The sequence below is a fragment of the Thermobia domestica genome, chromosome 14 (assembly GCF_964235325.1).
Source record: "Thermobia domestica chromosome 14, izTheDome1.hap1.1, whole genome shotgun sequence".
Taxonomy (NCBI): domain Eukaryota; kingdom Metazoa; phylum Arthropoda; class Insecta; order Zygentoma; family Lepismatidae; genus Thermobia; species Thermobia domestica.
Window position 1 is genome coordinate 66,960,566 of NC_137467.1, and position 24,448 is coordinate 66,985,013.

The 24,448-nt window shown below is 36.0% G+C and overlaps 1 long non-coding RNA gene across 1 annotated transcript in view; it reads left to right on the forward strand.

The window, feature by feature from the left end:
- LOC145670613 (uncharacterized) overlaps positions 1–24,448 on the forward strand; it is a 138,165-nt gene that overhangs the window by 99,445 nt on the left and 14,272 nt on the right. Inside the window, exon 3 of the long non-coding RNA XR_014128359.1 lies at positions 5,885–6,043. This is a non-coding gene — a long non-coding RNA (uncharacterized LOC145670613). The remainder of the gene's footprint in view (positions 1–5,884; positions 6,044–24,448) is intronic.

Genomic DNA, 24,448 nt, shown 5'->3' on the forward strand with positions numbered 1-24,448 from the left:
CACTGAAAATTAATGAAATATGCACTTCTGGATTGCGTATGGGTGACTTCCTTTACCTGATGAGGACCACCATCCACAATTTCTGGAATTCAAAATAGGACATATTGAAGTTTTGATTTTTCGCGATTTTCGACAGCACTAGCTCTGAAACTATGCACCTTTCTCCACAGGTTCATATGAACTTTTTCTCTTATTTTGATGTAAGGAATCACCTCTTAAGAGTTTGTCGGTATAGTTCATTAACACCCTGTATAATACTCTAATACTACAAGTAATGACTGTTCCTTTGACGAAAAGATAAAGGGTAAATATTACAAGTAATGGCTGTTCCTTCGGCGAGAAGAAACAAAATACACTTGACGAAGACTGGAACATGGATCAGCTGATTGGTAGATTAGAATGTTATCTACTATGCCACATACTCAGGTAGTTTTCTTTTCTATACACTTTAAACATCCAGTTTGTGATTTTTTTCTGTTGTCTTACCATATATCGGTTTCCCTGCTTTCCCTGCTTATCACACTATTCGTGTTATTTGTTGTGTAAATTGCATCTGCAAACGTAATATATTTTGTTGATTTACCACCATCCACAGCTTTTAAAAGTTTTTATTGTCAATTACATTAACTGAACCGATTTTCTCATATCTTCCATCGCGTCAAGAAGCAACAGATACTACCCTGCGAAGAACATGCATTTTCTTATGTGACAAGCAATACCTATCAGGCCGTGAGTGCCATTACTTCTTTCTACACCCTTTCCCTTCGTTCGGCTCAACCGTGTTGTACGAAGAAAGCCGAAGGTTCGAGTCAGAGTGATTGAGTTATATAATTGTATTTTATTTATTTATTTACTAAACAATTTTCCGATACAACAAACATACCATTACTTTTGTAAAATGTTTATTATTTTCATGAACCAGAGAGAATTTTCTACTTGGCTTTAGAACTATCCCTACTAACTTTTAATCGACATCAAATAGTTCACGTTCATTATTTGTCTATCTCCTACATATTACTTACAGAAACTATGAGGAGTAAATGTTTTATTTAATTACTGTTTTACTAAAGTTTAGTCATATGTTAATTAAAATTCCACTATTTGTAAGTTTCTCATTTCGGTTATGAAAATGATTATAAATGAAGCTTCCGCTTTTTATAAAATTCTTGACAATTTTAATGTTTTTAAAGACATAATTCTAAGTTATTTCGGAATATTCAAATAAACTAGAATGAAGAGGATAATACTAAGGAGCATTATTAGAACATAGCATTGTTCCTTAAAGAAATTCACAGAATCAAGCTCTTCCAAAAATGAATAAGTGAATAAATAAATAAATAAAAACGTTACTATAACGTGTGGGATTCGAAGTGATGATCGTGGAAAAAAAGTATGTCAAGAACAAGCTTTAACTGACTAGTCTACAAAGGCACGGTAAGGACTGCACCTTGGCAGACCCATATAACGAAACCATTAACACAAAATCTCTGATCGCTTCCTACATTTCGTAGTTTATTTCTATTTAGTCCTTTGTTTAAATGTAGAATGCTTAATAGCAATGATTGTTAGAACTGTGCCACATGTATAGTAACTAACCTTATGACAGATTTACGTTGTATTTTTAACAAAGCATAAAATTCCCTCCCTCTTTGTAAATTTCCCTGCGCGTTTCCCACGTTTACCAAAATGGAACTTAGAAGTTTTCGATGAAAGTTTCGGAGATTTTTTTTTTTAAATTATAACTATATTATTTCTTAATTTTTTATTGAAATAGTTTTTGGAAATATGAGTTTTGTTTTTCTGCTTATTTCCAAGAAGAAATGTGACATTTTCTATCTCAAGAGAGAGAGAGTTATTTCTATTTATGTAATTTCTAAAGACATGCGACAACAATTTTGGACATAACGGCACATTTTACATTCTCACAATTTCACTCATCTTTACTCATACAAAGTAAGGTTTTCCTATCCTAGACTCCCAATAGCTTCGTGAAATTTACAGGCTGAAAAGTGGAAGTTACATACTTCGAGGAAACACATATTTTGAAGAATTGATACTTTGACCCCTCATCGGGTACCATCTCCGCGAATAAAAGCTGAATGGCAGTTTTTCTCAGTCACAGATCTGGAAATAATTGTATGCATATAATGAGTATATAAAAAGAAAATAAACTTGTACTACAGTCTGATTTGCAAAAGAAAAAATGAGAGAGAGAACAAATAAAAGTTAGTATTAAAACAATTCTCCCAGCGTGATCTTTAAACTTGCAAAAAGTACGATAGAGGCATTATTCCACCTGACTGAAATTGTTGCTAGAAGCGATCGGTGCAGAACATTCTCTCACACTCTTCCCTCTCCTTCATTCGCCTCCAAGTCCAGAGAATGGGACGTAGCACTCTATAAAAGAAGGTGGATTTGGCCTTGAAACGGTTCTTCGATCATTTCAACTTCTGTGCTCAAAAAGCAGGCGCGCAGCAGCCACAGAGGACGAAGCAGAAAGAACATGCAAGGAACTTATAAAAAATTTCTAGCACCTCAACAACTGTGAAGTTAACTTAGAAAACTCGGCGGGCAGCATGAAACTTAGACTTGATGGGGACTATTAGGCTTATATCAGCGTAATATTCTACTCGAATCTGGATTTCCTTTTTTGAATTCTTTCTCTTTCATTTTCTTCATCATTCACAAATAAGTGTGTTCTTATTAATTAAAGCAAAGATTATCACGTCTTTGGTTTTTCGGCAGTCTGGCGTATAAACATTCTCAATATTACACTGGGAGTTATTCTCAGTCAATTATATAAGTTAGCAGATTTTGTAACGAACTTTTTCTTACTAAACTTAATGTAAATATTTCTATCTTTTTATAATAAATCTACTTTATTACGAAAAAGAATTATCAATTCAGTGAATTCATATTCCAAGTCCTGCTGTTCTCAGTAAAGAGTGTAAGAATCGAGTAGATACGGGTACCGAATTTTCGTTAACCTCATTTCTGATACTTTTATGCCCCTGAGACTTCTCTTCAATTGGGGTACCAGATATCTCAGATCAATTTCAAACCAGGAACTAATGAAGGTGTTCATGTCTGAAACTACATTGCCCGTCATAAATTAAGCAACAAAGACAAAATGTGTAATAAAAAGAGACGGGAGAGGAGATAATGAAATGCAGGGAAAATGGATGTCATAATATAACGAGCATAGGCGAACTCGGGGAAAGATTGTGTGAAAGAACTTGCGATTATGTTGTCCTCACACTACTTCGTAAAGTATTAGGTATGGGCGAGGACTGCATGAACTCACGGACTTGTTGGCTGTCAGTGTGTGTAGAGTGCAGAGGCAAATCTACTGGAGTGAAACACGCGAATATGACAACGTGGGATCATTTGCCGAATGAATTACGCTAGCGTGCCATCGGTCGATTGGAAGCAGAGCAGCATCAGGCCGGCGTGGCCCGGTGTCTCAATATCGATCGAGCAGTGTTCAGCAGGTTACGGAGCAGTTTCGAAAGAACGCAAATTGCTCCGAGGCGTTTCAGTGTTGGTCGTCTGCGTGTGACATCAGAAAGGATGATCGATATATACGTTTGACAAGTCGGAAAAACAGGTCTGCAACAGCAACTCAAGTGCGTGTGGAGGCTGTTGTTGCCATGTGACGTCCTCTTTCAACGAGTACAATACACTGGCAACTTCACGAAGTTGGGTCGTATGCCAGAAGACCAGTGGTTTTTATACTCTTTCCCGGTGTCACAAGAGGCAGCGATTAAATTTGGACGAGAGCGCATGTGAATTAAACCCATGAGCAATGGCAGTCAGTTCTCTTTAAGGAAGAATAGATTTTCTCTAGACAGTGATTTTTGACGGAGATTGGTCTGGCGAGAAACAGAAACCCGTTAACATGCATGCAGTATTCTTGAAAGGGATAATTACGATGGTTCAAATTTGCTTTTCTGGGGTTGCGTCTCGCTTGGAGGACGTGCTGATCTCTGTTTTCTTGCGTGGCACAATGACAGCTCAGCACTATGAAAATACTGTTCTGGATCGTCACGTTGTACCACTCACACGTTGTCAGAAATTATTCTAAAGGACGATAATGCTCGTACCCATAGAGAACAATTGGTCGATCATTACTTCGAGCAATACCATATTCAACGAACGGAGTGGCCATCTAGGTACCCGGACCTTAACCCGAATGGGCATCTGTGAGATGTTCTAGGGCAACGCATTGTAAGTCTTATGCCCCTCCACAAACTTTCCAAGATATTCAATGGGCTCCTTGTCAACAATGGATCCATATACCGAATGATCTGGTACCAACACTTATTGCCAGCATAAGATAACGTTGTGAATCCTGTACTGCTATGCACGGTGAGTATATCCCTTATTGGTGTCAGAAAAAAAGTTTTTGTGGCTTCAGTGTTGTTTCAGTTTGAGTGCCACCTACGTCCAATATCATTTTTTCCCCACGAGCGTACTTTCATTTGGTAATTTGCCTTTCTGTACGCTGTAAAATAGAAGCTTCTTTAATTTTAATAACAATTTGTTCACCAGCATGCGTTTACTTTCCTTATACTCCTGAGTATCCATTGTAGCTTAATTTATGACGGTAAGTGTATTAGAGTCTTATTCAAACCCGTCAGCTGCAAGGAAGAGACGGAGAAGGAGTTGTCGTACTAGCATTTCTCGTGCAAAAGCGTTGTACACACATAGAAAGGAATTTTTCACTCGAAATCCTTTCTAAGTGGAATAGTGTGACATCCCAAGTGATGATCCCATACTGTTTGATAAGATCACACATAGTACGTCATAACTAGTTTGGTGGATTGGCACCGAGTAACAGCGGAGCCACACGTCTACACTACTTACATTTAGTTTTCGTAACAAAACTGGTGGGATTGTGCCGCGTAAAATCTGTAAAAATAATCTCTATACACATATCTTGTTAGAATAGGTTAACATACATGTACTATTTCTTGTTGTAAACCAAACTTTTCATTTGTTTTATTCCAAAAATGCGAATTGGACCATAGATTAGCTTCAGTAATTTCCATTTATCTTACGTCAGAGGACGTAAAATTATATATAATCATTAAGAGCGTTGTTCTTTTTATTTCATGCATTTCTTATTCCTATATTGGCTTATTTTCTGAATATGAATCGTCTTTAACTATAAAATAAAATGTGTACATTCTTTAAAAAGTCAACAGAACTAAGTTATTGTATACTTGAATTCCAAATACATATTGTTCTTTGCATATTGTGATAAGTAGACATTAGCACTGTCAGTTTCAGAAAACGTACAGTTGCCAAGTGTGTAAACCATGTATTGTACCAACTGGTGAATATGTAACTATTCTCGATATTTACAATGTTTGTATCAAAATAAATTTTTTCCCTTCTATTGTTTCAGCTTGTTAGAATAGGTTAACATACATGTACTATTTCTTGTTGTAAACCAAAACTTTTCATTTGTTTTATTCCAAAAAAGCGAATTGGACCATAGATTAGCTTCAGTATTTTCCGTTTATCTCACGTCAGAGCATATAAAATTATATATAATCATTAAGAACATTGTTCTTTTTATTTCACGCATTTCTTATTCTTATATTGGCTTGCTTTTCAAGATAAGAATCGTCTTTAACTATAAACTAAAATGTGTACATACTTGAAAAAGTCAATAGAACTAAGTTATTGTATACTTGAATTCCAAATACATATCGTTCTTAGCATATTGTGATAAGTAGACATTAGCATTATCAGTTTTAGAAAACATACAGTTCCCAAGTGTGTAAACCATGTATTGTACCAACTGGTGAATATGTAACTATTCTTGATATTTACAATGTTTGCATCAAAATAATGTTTTGCCCTTCTATTGTTTCAGCCTTACGTGAATTAAACATTTACACAGCTTTACATTTCAATTATTTAATACGCAATTTATATACTGACGAGAATTCAGCGTTGGAGCGCATCTTCAAATAGGAGTTTAATATATACTGGTAAAAGAGAAAAATATTTGCATACAGAAGAAATTTTTGAGGTAAAGTATTAATGAGAATTTTTCATTACTTAATTAAATAAGGTATTATTTTACAACTAGAATAACTCAATTCAACTGTTGGCAAAACATCCATTTTGATGTGTCGTTCACATACGGATTAATTACTGCACCACTATTTGTTAGAACTGAAGCGTTTTGTAGATAGAAGACAGTTGTACTATTCAATTAATATTTCCTCATCATTCACATATGTCATTTCCAAATATCATTCAGCATTTTATATCTTTGTAGTAGAACATTAACATAAACCAAGACACGAAAATATCCGAAATCAAAGTTAATATATCAAACCTTGTTTTCTTATAACATTTTTCGCAAATAAAATGTCGTACAAATATTGTCAGTTTTCTCAAAATATAATAATTATACGTAATTTTCAATGTGTAGTCTTCAATTATTAAAAGGGGTAATGACATAACTGTTAATTACAATGCAGAATTTGATATAATATTTACTTATAGTATTCATAAGAACAAAATCGCACTAAGTTCTTCGAGTATACTATGTAAAATATTTTTGCACATTCCACTATCTCATTTCATGCAGTTTTGAAGACATTTTCCTCTCTCTCTATTCCTTGAGGGTGATTTCACGTCGTACGAGTAATCAAACATCTTAAACATTTCGGCAATTAAACAAAATATTAAGCATTAGAAAGCGCGTAATTTATGTGCCAACACGTCACTAGTATATGCAATTTCTTAAGTGTTAATTTCAATTGTTTATCAATTAATTAAAAATAAACTACTAGAGCCCTGAAATTAGAAACCAAATGCGACGGAATTGAAGTTTAGCCCTAGATATTTGAATAGATAAATACAAGTTTAAACAGCGTAGCTAAGAAACACCATATCAAAATATACGAAGATGCTTCTGATACAATTGTTTTCTTTAAAATACACTTGATAAATATGAAATTTTTTTTTCAATTTCCCTCACAGTTAATCAATACATAATTACTTCTATTTTATATTTATGCAAGTTAGCACCGTCATTTCAGGCTTCGTTTAAGGGGACCAATAGCATTATCGACATAAGACTTTGACGTTTTGTACCAGTACATTAGTAGACAATCGATTAAAGTATATGTATTCCTCAAATTCTAGGGGGTGGCAATTGCTCCCTCCTGCCCTCATTAAATGACATGCTTCAAGTTTGATTCAACTCACTTATTTACATTTTCTTTAATGTTAATGCCCGTAAGGTACATATCACCTACCCTACAGTCTTCCTTTTTTTTTTTTTTTTAAGGAAACGCCTGTTCTCTCTATTCGTTATAGTGTTTTTCAACAAGTAGTAGGGTGGTTAGTTAAAGCATGCTTTAGCGCTCCCCTTTTCTTCGATGATCATTAGTTCCAGCTCCGTGCCAACAGTATTTTTAAAATTTTGTTCGAGAGATTTCGTTATACAACTCTCTTCTATTATTAAAAAGTATTTGATATTATTCTTTTTATGTTAGTAATTTAAATATGGGCAAACAATTCAAATTGTTGTCTTTCAACGTATCAAAATTATCAAGAGTATTATAGAAACTAGCTGCTTCATTGTCATAACGCGAAAGTGAAACTTTAATAAAACTTAATCAACATATCACTAATTTTAATGACGAAGGGGCTAAACCATGGCTATACAGAGGATGGCCGAGGATTACCCATGCCTGTCATACCCTTTTATTAGGACATGTGTCATCTTAGTTTTCAAAAGGACTTCATAAACAATACTTAATCTGCGTCTTTTAAGAGTTTCGGAAGATATTATATGTTTATCACAAATTTTGAGCCGATTTCTCCCTTAGGATACCGATTCTAATGAAAGCAATATGATAAAAATGAAAACTGATTCGACTATCTTCGAAGTTTTATTTCAAACGATTCAGTCATTATCCGTGATGAAAGTGATGAGTACGAACTATTTCTTCTGAGGGATAATTTCAATAAACAGGTTTAAAGTAGCACTGCAAAAATACTGGTTTCTTCGGAAGTTTGGACGGAAGTGGTAAGAATTTCATTTGTCCCAGGAAAAAATGTGCCCCTGTGCTACCCCCTGAAATCATCAGTACGTGGCGGTGAGGCAATCAACATCAACTTAATTTTTACAAATTGCCCTTTCTCCTTTTAGAAGGCAAGCTATCGTAAACGCTGGGATAAGTCTTCACTTACTTCATTGAGGAATTTACGAGGGTTGGAACTTAAATAGTGGCAACAGTGCTGTGGAGACACTATGCAATGAAATGTACTAGTGGCGCTGATAGCGCACGTTGTTGACATACTTACCTAACCTCCGAGCAAATAGACTCGCCCGTCGCACGTCACCGGCAGGCGCATAAGAGAGGGAAGCATAAGCGAGGGAAGCGAGTAAAGGAACCCATCGTTATTTGCGCATGCCCAGGCGTTCCTTCAGGATGCGAAGCACAGTCGTATGCGCTAAGGGCGAGCTCACGAATCGTCAGGCGTCGATCACTGTCCACTAACGCGGCAACAGCTTGCACTTCTTCTTCAGAGACGCTAGGATGACTTGCCCGATGCATGTCTGCCACAGTTTGCCGACCTTCGTTGTAGGCTTTTACCCACCGTGCCACTGTTCAGTACGGCAATGCCGATTCCCCACAAGCCTCTTGAAGCCCTTGATGACTGTCGTACTGTATGACCTCTGGCACATCCAATCTTGATTCAACTCTGTTGTTCCTGTTTCGAAAACATACTGACACCATTACGTTAGACCGCTCGCTCACAAGTGACTGTGCTTCCCTCGCTTGTGCGCCTGCCAGTGACGTGTGACGGGCGAGTCTATATGCTCAGAGGTTAGGTAGATATTTCAACAACGTGCGCTATCAGCGCCACTAGTACATTTCATTGCATAGTGTCTCCACAGCAGTGTTGCCACTATTTAAGTTCCAACCCTCGTATATTACTGGATTCAAGTCTCTAATGTCGGACTCGCAGGAAACAATATTTTTGTCATGTATTTTGAATCTCCTTCCGATTTAGGATATATATTTTGGCGACAATGAGGTGGTGAAATCACGACTCTAGCCAAATGATTTGTCGTGGGAGACCTGGGTTCGATTCCCGGAGAGAGCTCAACTGGTTCGGATCCACATTAATCAGTAGGTCGCGTCTCATATAGCCTCGCTGTTGATGCTAGGGATGCGCTCGAGTCGAGACATGTCTCGAATCTCGACTCGACTCGACTCGAATTCGTGTCGAGATTCGAGTCGAGACACACTTTGTAAAATTCGAGACGAGTCGAGACAAGCGTATTTCTCGACTCGAATTTTCGAGTCGATACACGAGTCGAGTCGAGACGGCTCTTAAAAATCTCGACTCGACTCGAATGTCTCGAAAATCTTTCTATAATTTTTAATATTATTTTGAAGAAAGATTCACTCAGAAACAGCCTTGAAACAAATTCCAGCTTTTATTCCTTCAGAAAGGTACAGAACGCATAAAATTAATAGTTAATCTTTAAAGATCAAGATTTAATTTTCAGCTCAATTCAGTTAATTTGAACTAATAGTTAATGTCGTTGTATTTGGTTGTACTGCAAATATAATGATAATAATAATAATTGATTATCTAGTTTGTATAAAACTATTATCCGTAGTCTAAATCTAGTTTGTATAAAACTATTGAGATAAAGTGAACTTCATAAATTCTCTGAATGAGCAGTTGGTAGTCTATAGTAATTTAGCATAGTTATAATTATTGTGTTTTCGTTCCCATGAACGCAATAGGGTTACGTAACTTCTGGATTATTCGCTTGCCCAACTATTTTGAGGCATTAATATGTTGCAGCATATCATGAGCTACGGATAATATATAATGTAACATTTGTTGTACATCACATATTATGATACGAGACTATTTTACATAGTATATATTATCTAATATAAATAAAATAAAGAGTTTGTTTGTGTTTGTCTGTCTGTTTGTGTGCGACCTGGGGACCAGACGAGTGGACCGAGAGTTCCCAAAATTTGGTCACGGCCACCTTGGTCCAGGCCCCAGATCAAGACGAAGCGTTTTTTTAAATTTCGAACCAGGGGAGTCTCGGGGGACGTTTACTGGGACCGACCTGGGGGCCAGACAAGTTGACCGAGAGTTACCAAATTTTGGTCACGGATACCTTGGTCCAGGTCCCAGTCTAAGGCGAAGCATTTTTGTCAAAATTGGAACCAGGGGATCTCAGGGGGCCGTTTACCGAGACACGTAGTAAAAGTAATCCAAATTGATCGACATTAGTGTGAAATCCATAGTTTTCACGGCCGCTGAGACCAATGGTGACACTTCCATCAGCGATGACTTGCAAATTCAGCTACCACTATATGCGGGCCGGGTGTCAGCGGGTGAGGAATACCGAGACATGTATAAATAGCCCATATCGATTGATATAAGTGTCAAATCCATAGTTTTCGCAGTCCCTGAAATGAATGGTGATACTTCCACAGGTGTTGACTTCCAAATACAGCCCCCATGCGAAGAATGGGTATATTAAGCTAGTATTACAATACATGGACTGCTTGGATGCCAAGAACTAGTATAGATAAGTACCTTTCACTTCTGTGAATAGGTATTTTTTAAAAGGATTTTTGTAAACACTAAATTATAAAACAATGAACTACACACAGTAGTTATGGTTTTGGTTCCCAACATAAAAGAAATATGGATTGTTCATGAGATATTGAACTTTAACTTTCACTCCTGGAAAATTTCAATTTTGGAGTTAGGCCACTTGGCATCAAAGCAGTTCACTGTAAGATAAATATATTCCGCACATTAGTAACATAGTTGTTCAGGAGCCTTCGATTTTCATCCTCTCAAATGAAAGCTGAACGATTGCTTGATGCATGCTGACTATATAGGAGAAATAGTATATTAAGTTTTCGAGCTTTGGTGCGTATCCGTATTTACTCTCTGATATAACTTTAAGTTTACACTCAAATCGAGCTAATTGTTTAATGCATTTCGAAAGCTTTTGTTTTTATGCAGCTCATTAAGGAAAATCTATTTCATAATCGTAACATTTATGTACTAAGAAACTATGAACGTAAAGTGGATTCGACCTAGCCCCGTGGCTGCTGTGACTCAGTGGCACAGCTTTCACCCTTGGTGTGTGAGGACTCTGATTCTGTGTGTGTGTGTGTGAACTCCGTGGCTAGTGTACACGTCTTTGTCGTGGATGACTCGCGTTCATTACCGGCGCGAGCTCATGTAGTTCGGATTCCACGTTAATCAGTAGGTCTACATTTCATATATTCTCGCTGCTGAAAGAGACAGTAAAGTCAAAATCAACTCAACAATATATATGTGTGTGTGTGCTTATGTGAATTTCCTCGTGGCTGTATGGTTAACACATACGCCTTGATCACGGGAGACTCTGGTTCGATTTACGGTAGAAGCTCATGAAGTTGTTACCGGTATCCCACTTTAAACTGTAGATCCATGCCTCATATAACCATACATATAATATATATGACTTTGATACACTTATTTTCCGACTTGGAAGCCATCGAAAATTTCCGGACACAGAGTCCCGTAGACCGAAAATGAGAAACATGTCTACAGAGTAAAACTGCCATAAAAATTTAAGCTTTTTAGGCTAACTTAATCCTTATATATAATGCAACTAGCTTGGCCAAGTTATAATGGAGGAAATACTATCATTTGCGACACTCTGAGAATAGAAAATGTTCGCCAGGTATTACTATCCCCCCTCTTCTGCAGAATGAAAACCCTGACTAAAACTCAATATTATATATATATATATATATATATATATATATATATATATATAACTATTTTGTGTAATGTAACAAACAGTGGCGGATAGTATTCATGTTTTCTTGCAGAGGTCCTTACGAGGGTTCGCTTCCATCTTCCTCTCCCCAAGAACTAAGATAAATTAAAAAATTGCGATTACTTGTTAATCTTGTAAAATTGCGATTACTTGTTAATCTTGTACGAAGGACGCAATTAAAGTCCCAGTGTAACACCCCTTCACATTTAGATTTTTTCCCTGGAAGAAAACCAGTTATTATTGTTTCTTAATTTCTCAGTCTCGCCTACATAAACATACGAATAGAATTAAAGGATAGGACATGTTTGGAGTGTTTGCACGTGACATCTAACTATATTTCTCATCAAATGTGTCACAGATGAAAATGTCCGTTTGTACTGCCTCTATTTTCTTGTACATATGTTTCATTTATGTTATGTTGCTAAAATTCGTTAGGAAACAAGTACAGACTGCGCCTGTGTGCCTGACAAAACGTAAATGTACTGGATAATTATTTTTTCACTTTCTTCAAAAAAAAAAGTAACCCATCTCATGTCGGCTAACAAAAGGAGGTAGCGGACCAAAGATAGCCGTTGTTTACCTAAGGCCGTTACACAGCAGGGGTTTCATTTAGTCAGAGGGAAAAGAAAAAATAATTTAAAGTTTCTATATTTGTTATGAACTGCAATATACTTCTTCCTTTTATTTTAAGAACCATTTCCTTGTCATTTCTCTGCATCAGAAAAAAATGCAAAAAAAATCACTAGAATGTGCCTATTTACCCAAAGTACGTACTAGATCACTACTTCAATAGTAAAATCACTAAATCTAGTATTATACGAAATCATAAATGTGGCATCCCTGGGTTGGAGCGAAATTAATGGTTGGAGTAAAAAACTAGTCCGTATTTCTACTGCGTTCTGTTGTTGAATTCACAGAAATGTTCAAAAATAAATTCAAGAAGTAAAACACGATTCTACAAAAGACTGTTTACTTGTTCACTGGTTTTAGTATTGTGAACTGAAACTCAAGTGGGCAGTCATGTTGAATACTTCTGTCCCTTTCTATTTACAACTTGAGGTGGGATGAGGGTCAGGATAGATCTAGTGATATACCGCTAAAGGAAGTGCTTCAGTACAGAGTCGGAAGCGGTATGTATTGTTTATACTACTTACAATGTTACCCGCCCATAAAATATAAATTCACCCTTTCTCCCTTCCCTTTTTCGAATACAATGAACCGACTCTTTTGCTGAAGAAAGATGCTAAGAGAAAATTGAAACATCTGTGTCTAAACTTTCTTTGAAGCGCAGTCTTTTGTATTTGTAGGGCTTTGCGAGTGTTTTCACATCAATATGAAGAGATAGTTAGCCAAATCTTTTACCATGGACTCCTGCTGTGAACTGACCGTGAGTAAATACCCGATCTCGCTGTGCTCAATTTCTCTCGCACACGTGAAATGGGTTTGTTGTTTCCAAAACAAATAGGAAGTTATCTTGTGCTTTTGCATTTCTGCACGCACACAGGTACCATTGCTATGTTTTAATGATCAGAAGAAATATCATTACCATCCGATATATATGATACGAAACAGCTAACAGAGGGAGGCAAAGATTATAGTATACCAAGCTTTCCGCGTGGTACCATTATGGAGAATAAATATTTGATAAAGCCACGTAGATGCGCTTAAACCTATTCCATCTGTCGTTATAATTTTTCTGCTCTCATCAATTTCTCAGGAGAATACGTACAACATATGTCCAAATTCCATATATACTTTTTCTAAACTAATGAGTAAACTCATTAAGAACACCAACTGATGTCAATAAACAGGAAAGAAAACAATACTTTATACTTCTATCATTTGGTACACATCTCTATGAAGCATAGCTTGTTTCTTTTCGAAATAGCTCCTTCGTGTCACAGCTGTGGTTAGTTTTGTTTTGTGTTAGGATGAAAGAGAGAAATGCAACATTTGCTTCGCGGTGAAATTATATATATTATTAAGATGAGTGGTGATAAGCGTGGTTTAACAAAGAGTGCCTTTCGGATGCACAATTTAACGGATAGTTGCAGTCCGTGTTGAGAATCAAACCAAAGCTATGTAAGACATGTTAATATTGAGCTCTTTTGTGGTAAAAGTGAACTTCAGAAACACACAAAAGACTTGAAACATCAAGCTAATGTAAAGCAATTGAAAAATAGTCTACCTATCGCTGCATCTTTTCTGTGGCAAGGAACATGCAGTGCGCAGCAACAAGAATCCTGTTAAGGACTTTTTTCTCGAACATAACATTCCCTCCCACACCATAAAAGACAATATAATGTTTGTTAAAAGAAAGTGCACATAATATTTTAAAATTTTGTTTGTGATCCTATCATGCATAATTATAAATAATGCCTTTCATACTACGAGAATGAGTTCAACTATACGTCATGGCCCCTGTAAAGCGGGGCGGCGGTGGCTCAGTGGTAAATCGTTCACCTCTGGTGCTTCGGGACACTGGTTAGATCCCAGCTCGCACCAAGTGAACTTTGTGGTGGACAAACACCGTGTGCGTGGGTTTCCTCGTGGTTCTTCCGTTCCTCCCACTTTCTTCATTCCACGATTTCACTAATTTCTCATCATCACCCTTCTCCTTTAGCCTAACCGGCATAACCGGGGGACGTAAAACTCAAAGATTTCACTTTATTTTTTCCCTCGAAAGCGATATTTTTCAAAATTATTTATTGTTAGATATTGTAAATTTACGGTATCTATTTTAGTGGACGGGAAATTTTGCATCTAATCGGATAATTTCATGGCTTCTAAAAGGAATTCAGTTACGAAATTTGCATCACTGTCTTTTGAAAGGATGCCTAGAAAAATACTACTAGAAAATAACTGAAAACACAAAATGGATTTGATAGCAAAATTCACGTCATCTTGGTGCGTCATCATTTTTCTTTAAATATTTGTATTTAGTATTAGATTAAGTTTAGTGTCCCTTTCAGCATCAAGGCTATATGAGACGTGAACTTACTAATTAACGTGGGTTCAGAAGCACACGAGTTCCCATCGGAAATCGAACCTAGGTCTCTCGCACCAAAGACGCGTACGCTAATCATATGGACAAGGGTGTTCAATATTTAGTAATGTGTACATAAAGTTGTGAAATTGCGCTTGTATAATGGAATGCAATTCCTTCTACTGATATAAACCTTCACAATACTCAGCTGGACAAAGTATCTTTAAAAAGAAAATGTCACTCTTTATGTTTCAGTTTCTAGTTCGACTGAAGGATGGAACAAATTGCAATGAGCGTTTTTGGATCCTACTTTGTGTAGTTCATTCATCATAAACTTGGTATTTGATACGGATATGAACTAAAAACGCACAAATAAAAAATTTAAGTCATTCAAATACCTTTAAAGAAAAATTGAATATATATATCGTTCGTGAAAGAGTCATGTTATTTCTTTAATACAAGTACATGAATACAGTTAGCTCCTCTTAATGAAAATAAGTGGTGGATGGTCTTTAAAACTAGTGTGGAAATATTAGTAAAGAATCTGGTATAATTTAGAAAAATATATGGTAATTCAGGCCCGTGTTTGGCATCATCGATTGTCTCTAGAGTGGCAACCCTGACTTAAAGGTTTCGCTTCGAGAATAAGGATTCTCTGGGATATATCAGATATACAACTCGAGTTGGAGCAGTATTCTTTATAACAAGCTTTGAAGTAGGCAGCATATGTGTTGAAATAAGTTATTTCTGAGTATATGAATGGAATTCAGAACTATTTTGAGTCAGTTCGACTTGTTTATACTTAAGGCAAGGTAAATCAATCCCCGGATAGAGAAATAGATTACTCTTATGTTATTTCTTAGTAGGGAACATCTAACATTTTCACGGGAGAGTGTCTTTTTATGGATATTGACATTTCCACGTATATTTAAGATTGCTAGCAATACCTGGTTTCCATAGTAACGGAGCAAGTTGTAGGGATTTTAGAGTGAGAGCCTTATTTGAATTATGAGCAAGAAGGATGCTTGTTTACGAGGTTCAAAGACTGTTTTTAAACCACAGTCTGACTGTATTCAACTGAGTGTGAATTTAAAGAATACTGGACTAGTTCTCGATGCGAACCTAACCTCAAACAAAGATTCTGCTGAAGGCGCTTCACTTCTCTGGTGAGAGGAATTTTCTTATATTCAACCAACCCAATCCTATAAGTAACAGAATTAGTCTTTTTGATAGAGAGTCTGTTTATAGACCATTCCATGTTTAGGACTTTAGGCCAGACAGCTTTCTGATTATTGAAATTGTCTTTTAGATGTGAGGGAGTATGATGTAAGAAAACACATGTTCTGCTCTCTCATGATTAAAGCACAGCTTAGCTGCGTTAAAGAAAATCAATTTGAAGTTATAGTTTCATGAAGGCTTAAGTAGGCGACTTCTTCTCCGGACTGAAAAGTTGGTCTTTTATTTCATGACAGTTAACTTAAAGGAAATTCTTCTCAAATCAGAGCACCATTCTTAAGCACCAAAATATCCTGTATGGACTCTGGAAATGTTTTATTTATCAAAGTTTCCCTAAACATGTGGTATGTACTACTCTGTGCTTGTTAATTACCCTAGACAAACTTACCGGGCAGTTCAAATTTTTACAGTTAAAGAAAAGATTACAAGACTAATAATTATTTACTATATGTTATTACTATAGAGAGAGACTGTCGAGTCGAGACACGAGTCGAGACAGAAACATATTTTCGAGTCGAGACAACATTTTCTCGAGTCGAGTCGAGACAGGCTTAAATCTCGACTCGACTCGACTCGTGCGCATCCCTAGTTGAGGCTTAAACAAGGGACTTTAAACTCAAAGTCAACTCAACTCAAGCCAAGCGATTCTGATTTTCAAAAATTCGTTTTACATAGTTCAGCGTTTACCTGTGATGGGGAGACAGAAAACTTCGATTCTTATTTATATGTTGAGAAAGTATTATATAAATTACCTTTATACCTTTTCCTGTAGATGCTGAATATTCGAAAACTCGATTACACCGAACCATTTATTTTAGTGAGGAGTTTATATATCAAACTTCATCTATCTAACATGAGGGACTTTTGAGATACTTTATTTATAGGTTAAATTTTAAAATTCCATTTCCCTCTTAGGATGCAAATCTTAGCAAAACATTGACAAGACGACAGTGCTAATTATGTTCAGAAAACCATTTAACTAAACTAAAAAATGAAGCAACCACTCGTTTTCGTATAATTTGTTTATATGTGTTATCAAGAGGTATTTAATAAGTTAGCAATCGCACAGAAGTCAGTTAGTGGACATTCACTAAAAGTTCAAGTTTGGTGATAATCAACAGTTCAAATCCGGTATACAAGTTTTTTTATTTATTATTCGGTATACAACATTTTTTATTTATTATTATGTTTACATTTTGTTAGTGATATTTTGGTAAACGACTCTCTTTTAATCCAACGTGGGAGGCCCGGGTTCGATTTCCTTCGGGACTTCATGTGGTTCGAATTTCACGTTAATCAGTAGGTCTACGCCTTATATGGTCTCGCTGCTGAACGGGACGTTAAACAATTCAACAATCTCTTTTAATCCAAAAAATATTTCTCAATATTATTAATTTAATACTATTCAATTTGGATATGTGCATAAAGTATAATTCAAACTTTTATATTTATCAAATATTACAATTAGCAAGATTTCAATAAAAAGAAGGAACTTGATTGTCAGAACCTGAAAATGAAACTATAATAAAAGTTTAGCCAATATACCCGCAACATTAATAAAACATTACTTTCCTATTTATTATGCATCACGTAGTACTAACCATATTTGTTGTATAATTTTTCAATACAAATTATTTTAAATATTTTAGAAAAAAATAACTACATTTGTTAATCCCTTTCGTACACAATGCTGTGATAAATCGTTACATTACTACATAGAAAAAAATAAAAGTATCAAAATTATTCTATCGAAAAATTTTTCTATTTCAATGCAGAATATTTTAAAATCATCATTCAATGTTTTGTTGCATAAAAATGACCATAATAGGATTGCTTTTTTTGTTTACTCTACATATGTACTGCAAGTTATACCTAAATGTGGTCGAAATAATTAATATATATATCAATTGGCGATTTAAGAAAGTGTTCGTCAACATGAAGATCTACAAGTATCATTTTACGCGAAGTTGTTTAATATATATGTGAAATTAAAATTAAATATTTTTAATGACAGCACTCCAAGTTACTTTGTTTGATTGTAAATGCAATATTTAAAAAAAGCGCTTAATACTCTTTGATGAGTGTGAAAAGGCGACGTAAATAAGTTTTCGGTTTGATGACAGATCTTGAGTTTGTCGTCTCTTTGAGCACTGAGGCTATATGAGACGTCGATCTTCAGCTTCAGGTGGATTCCGAAACACATGCGCTCTCAGCGGAAATAAGAAGTGGATCTTTTCAGTTGGAAAGGCGTACGTGAACCTTATAATCACGAAGGAACAGTTTTCACTTCAAGGAGAAATCCCAATCGGAGGTAACCTGAAAGAGTTTATTTCGGAAGAAAGATTAAATATTTGCATGAACTTCAGAAAGGTTAACTTTTTCAGGTCTGAAAAACCTATTTAGTTGCGGCTGAACTTCTGGAAATGTCATTTTGAAGGTAGATAGAGTCTTGAGTGTGTGTGTTTTATAATGTATTTTACAGTGTCCTTATTGTTTCTCATAGTCATTCTCTGAAATAAAGTTTCTAAAGTGGCAATTTTAGTCGAAATATTCTATTTTAAGGTATGTGTATGAAATAAAGTTAGAACTCCCCCTTCAGTATTGTTTGAAGGATTGATCTTAAAACCTTTATACTTAACACGTTATATTTCACCCAGTGTTTCTTCCGGAAGAGTCCTGACAGTGCCTCCTCCAGTAATACTGACAAGGAAAAGGCAGACTTTGGTAAGTGAACTTCGGAGCCATTTTTGCGAGGTGGTAGTGCAATTTAAACAGTTAATATTACAAACTGGGAGAGCGCAATGGCCAAAAATAAGGTAGAAAAGCCGTCTTAAAGTTTTCTATTCGCCGCATATTTCGTACGACGTACGAATTTACCAATTGACGGGGCGGCAGAGTGAGTAAAATCTGTAACTTAGGTGTAAAGTGTCGCGAGTTCGATTCCTGTTCGAGTCACACATCTTTCTCTTCTTCAACCAAGAAAGTAGGCATTTGTAAATATAAGTGAGATATTTTTTCACTATATGTTTATAATGAATAAAACAATAGAAATTTTCAAATCACTTGTAAAATCTTTCATTGTTCCATGTTAGCTGGCAAACAAAATTTAATCTATTCCGTAAATATACTGATATCACGAGTTATATTATCGTTACGACCAGTGGCGTATTTGCGATTTTATTTCGAAGGGGGATTTGCCAACTTTAGTCCTGGAAATGTGAAAATTCTCGAAATATTTCATTTACTGTAATATAGTAAATAACATTCGGGGGGCGTAAGCCCAGAAACACCCCAAATAAATACGCCACTGGTTGCGAAAGTCGTTGTGTAATAAATGTTCTTGACGCTTCGTCTCTACATCTGTAGACAGTGTACGAATTACAAAGGAGTTGAGGGGAAAATCCCCTTTGCTAATACTGGATGTTTCTATAACCAAATGAGATTTCCTCCTCATTCCCCTTGTAATTCGCACACTGTCGACAGATGTAGATACGAAGCGTCAAAAGCATTTTTTACACAACGACTGCGGTAACAATAATATTTACGGAATAGGTTAAATTTTGTTTCTACCGCAGTTAAAATGGAACATTGAAATATTTTACAAATGATTTGAAAATTTCTATTGTTTTACTCATTATAAACATATAGTCAATTAATATTTTACTTATAGTTACAAATTGCTACTTTATTGGTTTAAGCACAAAAAAGATGTATGACTCGAACAGGATTTGAATCCGGAATCATTTACGAATGAGTTAAAGATTTTTCTCACGTTGTCACGCCGACACTTGGTAAATGTGTGTGTCGTACAATATATGCAGCGAGTAGAAAACTTTAAGACAGCTGCGTTCTGCAAGTTTGCAATATTAATTCTTTAGATGTGCACTAACAACTCGCAAAAAATAGCCCGAAGTTTACTTACCAAAGTCTGCCTTCTTCTTGTGAGTGTCCCCCCCCCGGAACATTAATTCTGAAAGAAACAGTGCTTTCACCGATTACTGATTTTTGTTTCTAATCTTGTAAACATATCTGCTGAGGTGGTACTCATAATTTACGTTTTAGCAAAATATTTTTGAATAGAATTTCGTTCAGGCAAGGGATGACTTCAAATCTATACTTCCTACACATTATGGCTTAGAGGGGATACCTAGTACTTTGCCGTACTATGTAAGGTATGCGGAACAATTGTTCGTAAGGTGAGTGCACAAGAAAGTAAATACGCAGTGTCATCTTTAGATTTTATTCAAAATTTTCAATTGAAAAATAATTCGTTGAGCATTGAGACAATTTTAAACATATTCAAAATACATTGATGGATTCCTAATTGAAATTCTTAATTCAGAAATCTGAGGACGTTTATATTCTAAGTGACGAAAAAAGCAGAGGTTCTTGTCTAAGGAGTAATTGCCTTCCTATCGTAACTCTTTATTTCTTTTCTGTACACGAAAATACATAGATTAATTCCTATAATATTAATCAAAGATACTTCTTTCTGACGTAACAAGCAATTATTATAACCACACTTATTCCTAATTTAATATGATGTGTAACTCTTGGTATAGATGTTATATCAGCTTGAGAGTTTACACTGTAAAAGTTATAGGAAGAAAGTCCTTAGCTATCTGATGATTAGGCTGCTCTAGAGTGTATTAACTACTAAGGGGTGCGGAATTAAGCATTGTTCTATTGTTAAATTATTATTTATTATTTAACACTATTTTGAAGAGGGAACATAACTAAATTAACTCTCGCAGAAAATAATAAACATTTTACAAAAACCATTGTTTCAAAAACTTTATGACATGAATAGTAACTAATGAATATAGGTGTGAAGTTAGCACTGGCGCTTCAAAATCAGGAGTCTCCGTGTTTCAATTAAATATATGCCTTCTTGGCTAGAGATTCTCAATCCCATTCCGCGGAGGCAGGGATACATACTTTTAATATATAGGCCATGGATGAATTAATAAATATTCTGTTCATTTTTTGTTAATGTTTCAGTTCACCTAGATCTTTTGGGGTATCAACTTTATCTAAAATCTTTTAAATAAATTAAACACATAACGCAATCACCATAATTTGATCCCACATTGTATACAAAAGTGAAGTCAAAACATACTCTTACAAAACATTACATAGCTCAATGAAGACAGTAAATATAAATTATTTTTTCTAATTGAACGTTTAAAATAAATGTGAATACCATATTGAATGTATACTGATAATCAAATAATTTCCCTAATATCAGAGATTCCGTTATTCAAATAAGGTTAAATACTAGCGTGTGCAGTCTTTCTAGTTGAAAGTTTTATACAGGTTGTTTCAAAGAACACCGACAATATTTGGGATGTGATTAATGATACCAAGATGGGACAAATGTATAGACCAATCTAGGTGCACAAATGGGACAAATGTATAGACAAATGTATAGACCAATCTAGGTTTTTTTCGGTGTTATAGTCTGCCAAAAATATGAAAAATGATCTTCAAAGGTCCATAGGTCCAAAAGTATGGCACCCACCGTAGTCGGGCCAAGTCCACTAAGGAATTATATGAGCTCTCTCCAAATATTCAAGTTTCAATATCCTGCGGTACTTCCGCAACAATTTTTATAGAGGTAGTGTGTGAGTACTTCAAATTATATGCCTTTAGCCAAACTCCCTCTATAAAAATTATTGCGTGAGTACCTTAAGATTCTGAAACATGTACTTTTGGATAACGCACATATTAGTTTCTGAGTGAAGTCTTGACCCGACTACGGTAGGTCCCATATTTTTAGACCTATGGACCTTTAAAATTCATTTTTTTTCATGTTTTTGGCAGCCCATGACTTCGAAAGGAAACATTTATGAATCCAAATTGGTCCATATTTTTTGTCTTGTCTTTGTTCAGGAATCACCTCGTAAACGTTATCGGTGTTGTTTTGAAACATTCTGCATATTTGATACAAAATAATACATTGGGTTCAGAAGTATAAAAAAGATAAACTCGAAATTCAGTAAGTTTTCTCAAATTTGCTTTGGAAACACGCGAAAATCTAGTTAAGAATTTCAAAAGTACTTAAAGAAATTTATCCTAATTTAGAGATACGAATCCACTTTATTTTAATGGCGTAGAGGAGTAGGATTCGATTCACGGTGGGAGCTAATGTGTTCCACGTCGATTCCACATGTGTTAGTAGGCCCACGTCTAATATAGCCTCGCTGTTGAACGGGACATTAAACTCAAAGTAAATTCAACTCAACTCAACTCAGCTTCATTTTAAGTTTGGTTATGAATACGAATTTGCTTTAAATCACTTGCAAAGAAAATACAATTTTCGACTATTGCTTTTCCTTTTCATCAGGCAATATTGAAGCCCTACGTTTTCAATACAAGAGACGTCTTCTTAATAATGCAAAACAATGGTAGTAATTAGGTTTCTCTCTTGTATATAATTTTTAATTACGAAGGAATGTTACGTATGAAATTTTGGCGGCTTGGCAGCAATTGTGCAAATTATTGGTAGGCAGTAACCGCTAGTGAGACTCTAGAGTAGAGGTAGCATTTCGGCTTTACGTAGTGATGGTTGTGAGATCGAATCCTACTTAAAGCACATTTTACTTTTTAAAAACATATATCTATGATTGCACCCCAATTTTTTTTTCTGCGTGCTTAATCACATACTCTCATAACATTTTATGGATAAAATGTTGCCCTTAAAAGGGCTGTTTGAAACTAAACACGTTCCTAATATGAAGTTCAGTGATTACCTGCTTCAACAACCGTTAATATTCGACGAGGCATTCTTAGTATCATTCGACGGACATAGCCCGTGCATTCGCAGCAAGATCTTCCCAAGCATTAACGACCGAATCCCAGAGCTCATTGGAAGGTTTAGAAACTTCATTAGCCCATTTCACCCTCAAACACCTCTTTACCTCTGTCCAGACATTTTCTATTGGGTTAAGATCTGCTCCACGTGGAGGCCAATTGATTACCACTACATCATTTTGCTCTGCCTGCCACTCTTGGACAACTCGTGACACATGGACAGGTGACCGATCGTGTTGAAAGTCGATTGCTTCCTCAGGATAACGTTAGCGAACAGATGACACCTTAATAATCTCCAAGATGAACTTATACTGCGCACCTGCAAGGCGCTCATCAATCCTGTGTAGATACCCAAATCCATCTGCAGAGATCCAGCCCCAGACAGGCACTGATATGCGTCCACTGGAACGCTTCTGCCATATTTATCGAGGATCGAACCTGAAACCTCTCTCACGAAAGACACAGACTGGTCCATCATTTGCAGAAGAAAATATACATTCATCGCTGAAAATGACACTTGTCCAGTTCCGATGCATATTTTCCTCTGCAAATTGACGTCGACGTCTGATGTGTTCTGCGGAAAAAAATCCTTAATGGCTGCACGCCGAAGAGATTAGCCTCTCTAAGTCGCCTAATAGCTATTTGACGGGATCCAGGAAAGTCAGTGGCTTATCGCAGTTGACGCGAATTTGAATGGGGAGTTTCCTTGTCTTCTTAAATTAGACGACGGTCTTGCTCGTTTGTGGTAACTCGCCGTCTCCCATTACAACGACGACGAATTGTTTCTCCGGTAACACGATATCTATGTGACCTGTTCTAGGGCGAATGCCTGTATGTTCCGCGGCTTGCTTTGCGCTGTAACCTTCGTCAAGAAGCGTTATGAAACGTATTCTTGCTTCCTTCATGACGCCTACCTTTCAAATGTAAGTGAATATCTATAAGAAATCTCATGTATTACGTGGCATTTAGTAGACACGAACTCCCTTTTATCGAATTTTGATTGGTTGTCATGTCAGATATTTGGTAGTGTGAATTGAGTCCTTACTTAATATTCCTACAGTATCACACGAAACTCAGTTACAGGCGCTTTCTTTCAGCTTTACCTTTGAATGTGCATAATGTAACTTGTATTATCCAGGCGTTTCAATAACCAAACACACTTAACTTCAGAACTAGTAACAGTATATATGTATATACCTCAGTTTCATTCAATGACATCTAGAATACTTCTTACAGCACTGATGTTATATAAGACGTAGACTTAAAGACTACGTTTAATTTGAACAAATGCAAATTCACCGATAATCGAATCCAGGGGGTCTAGGGGAGGGCCTTCCCTAAATTTTTGCTGCAACCTAAAATTTTCACCGTAGGCTTGCAAGTGAACTATAATATGGTGATGAACTATAATTTGGTTGCATCGGGCCTCCCCTAACTTCAGCCGTTCCCGATCCAACCACATTTTTGAGCCGGCTGCCGACCTGAATCCAATCCAAAGTGCCCTATTCCATTCTCAAGGATACCCTTTAGCCGCAAGTAAACTCAACATTCCT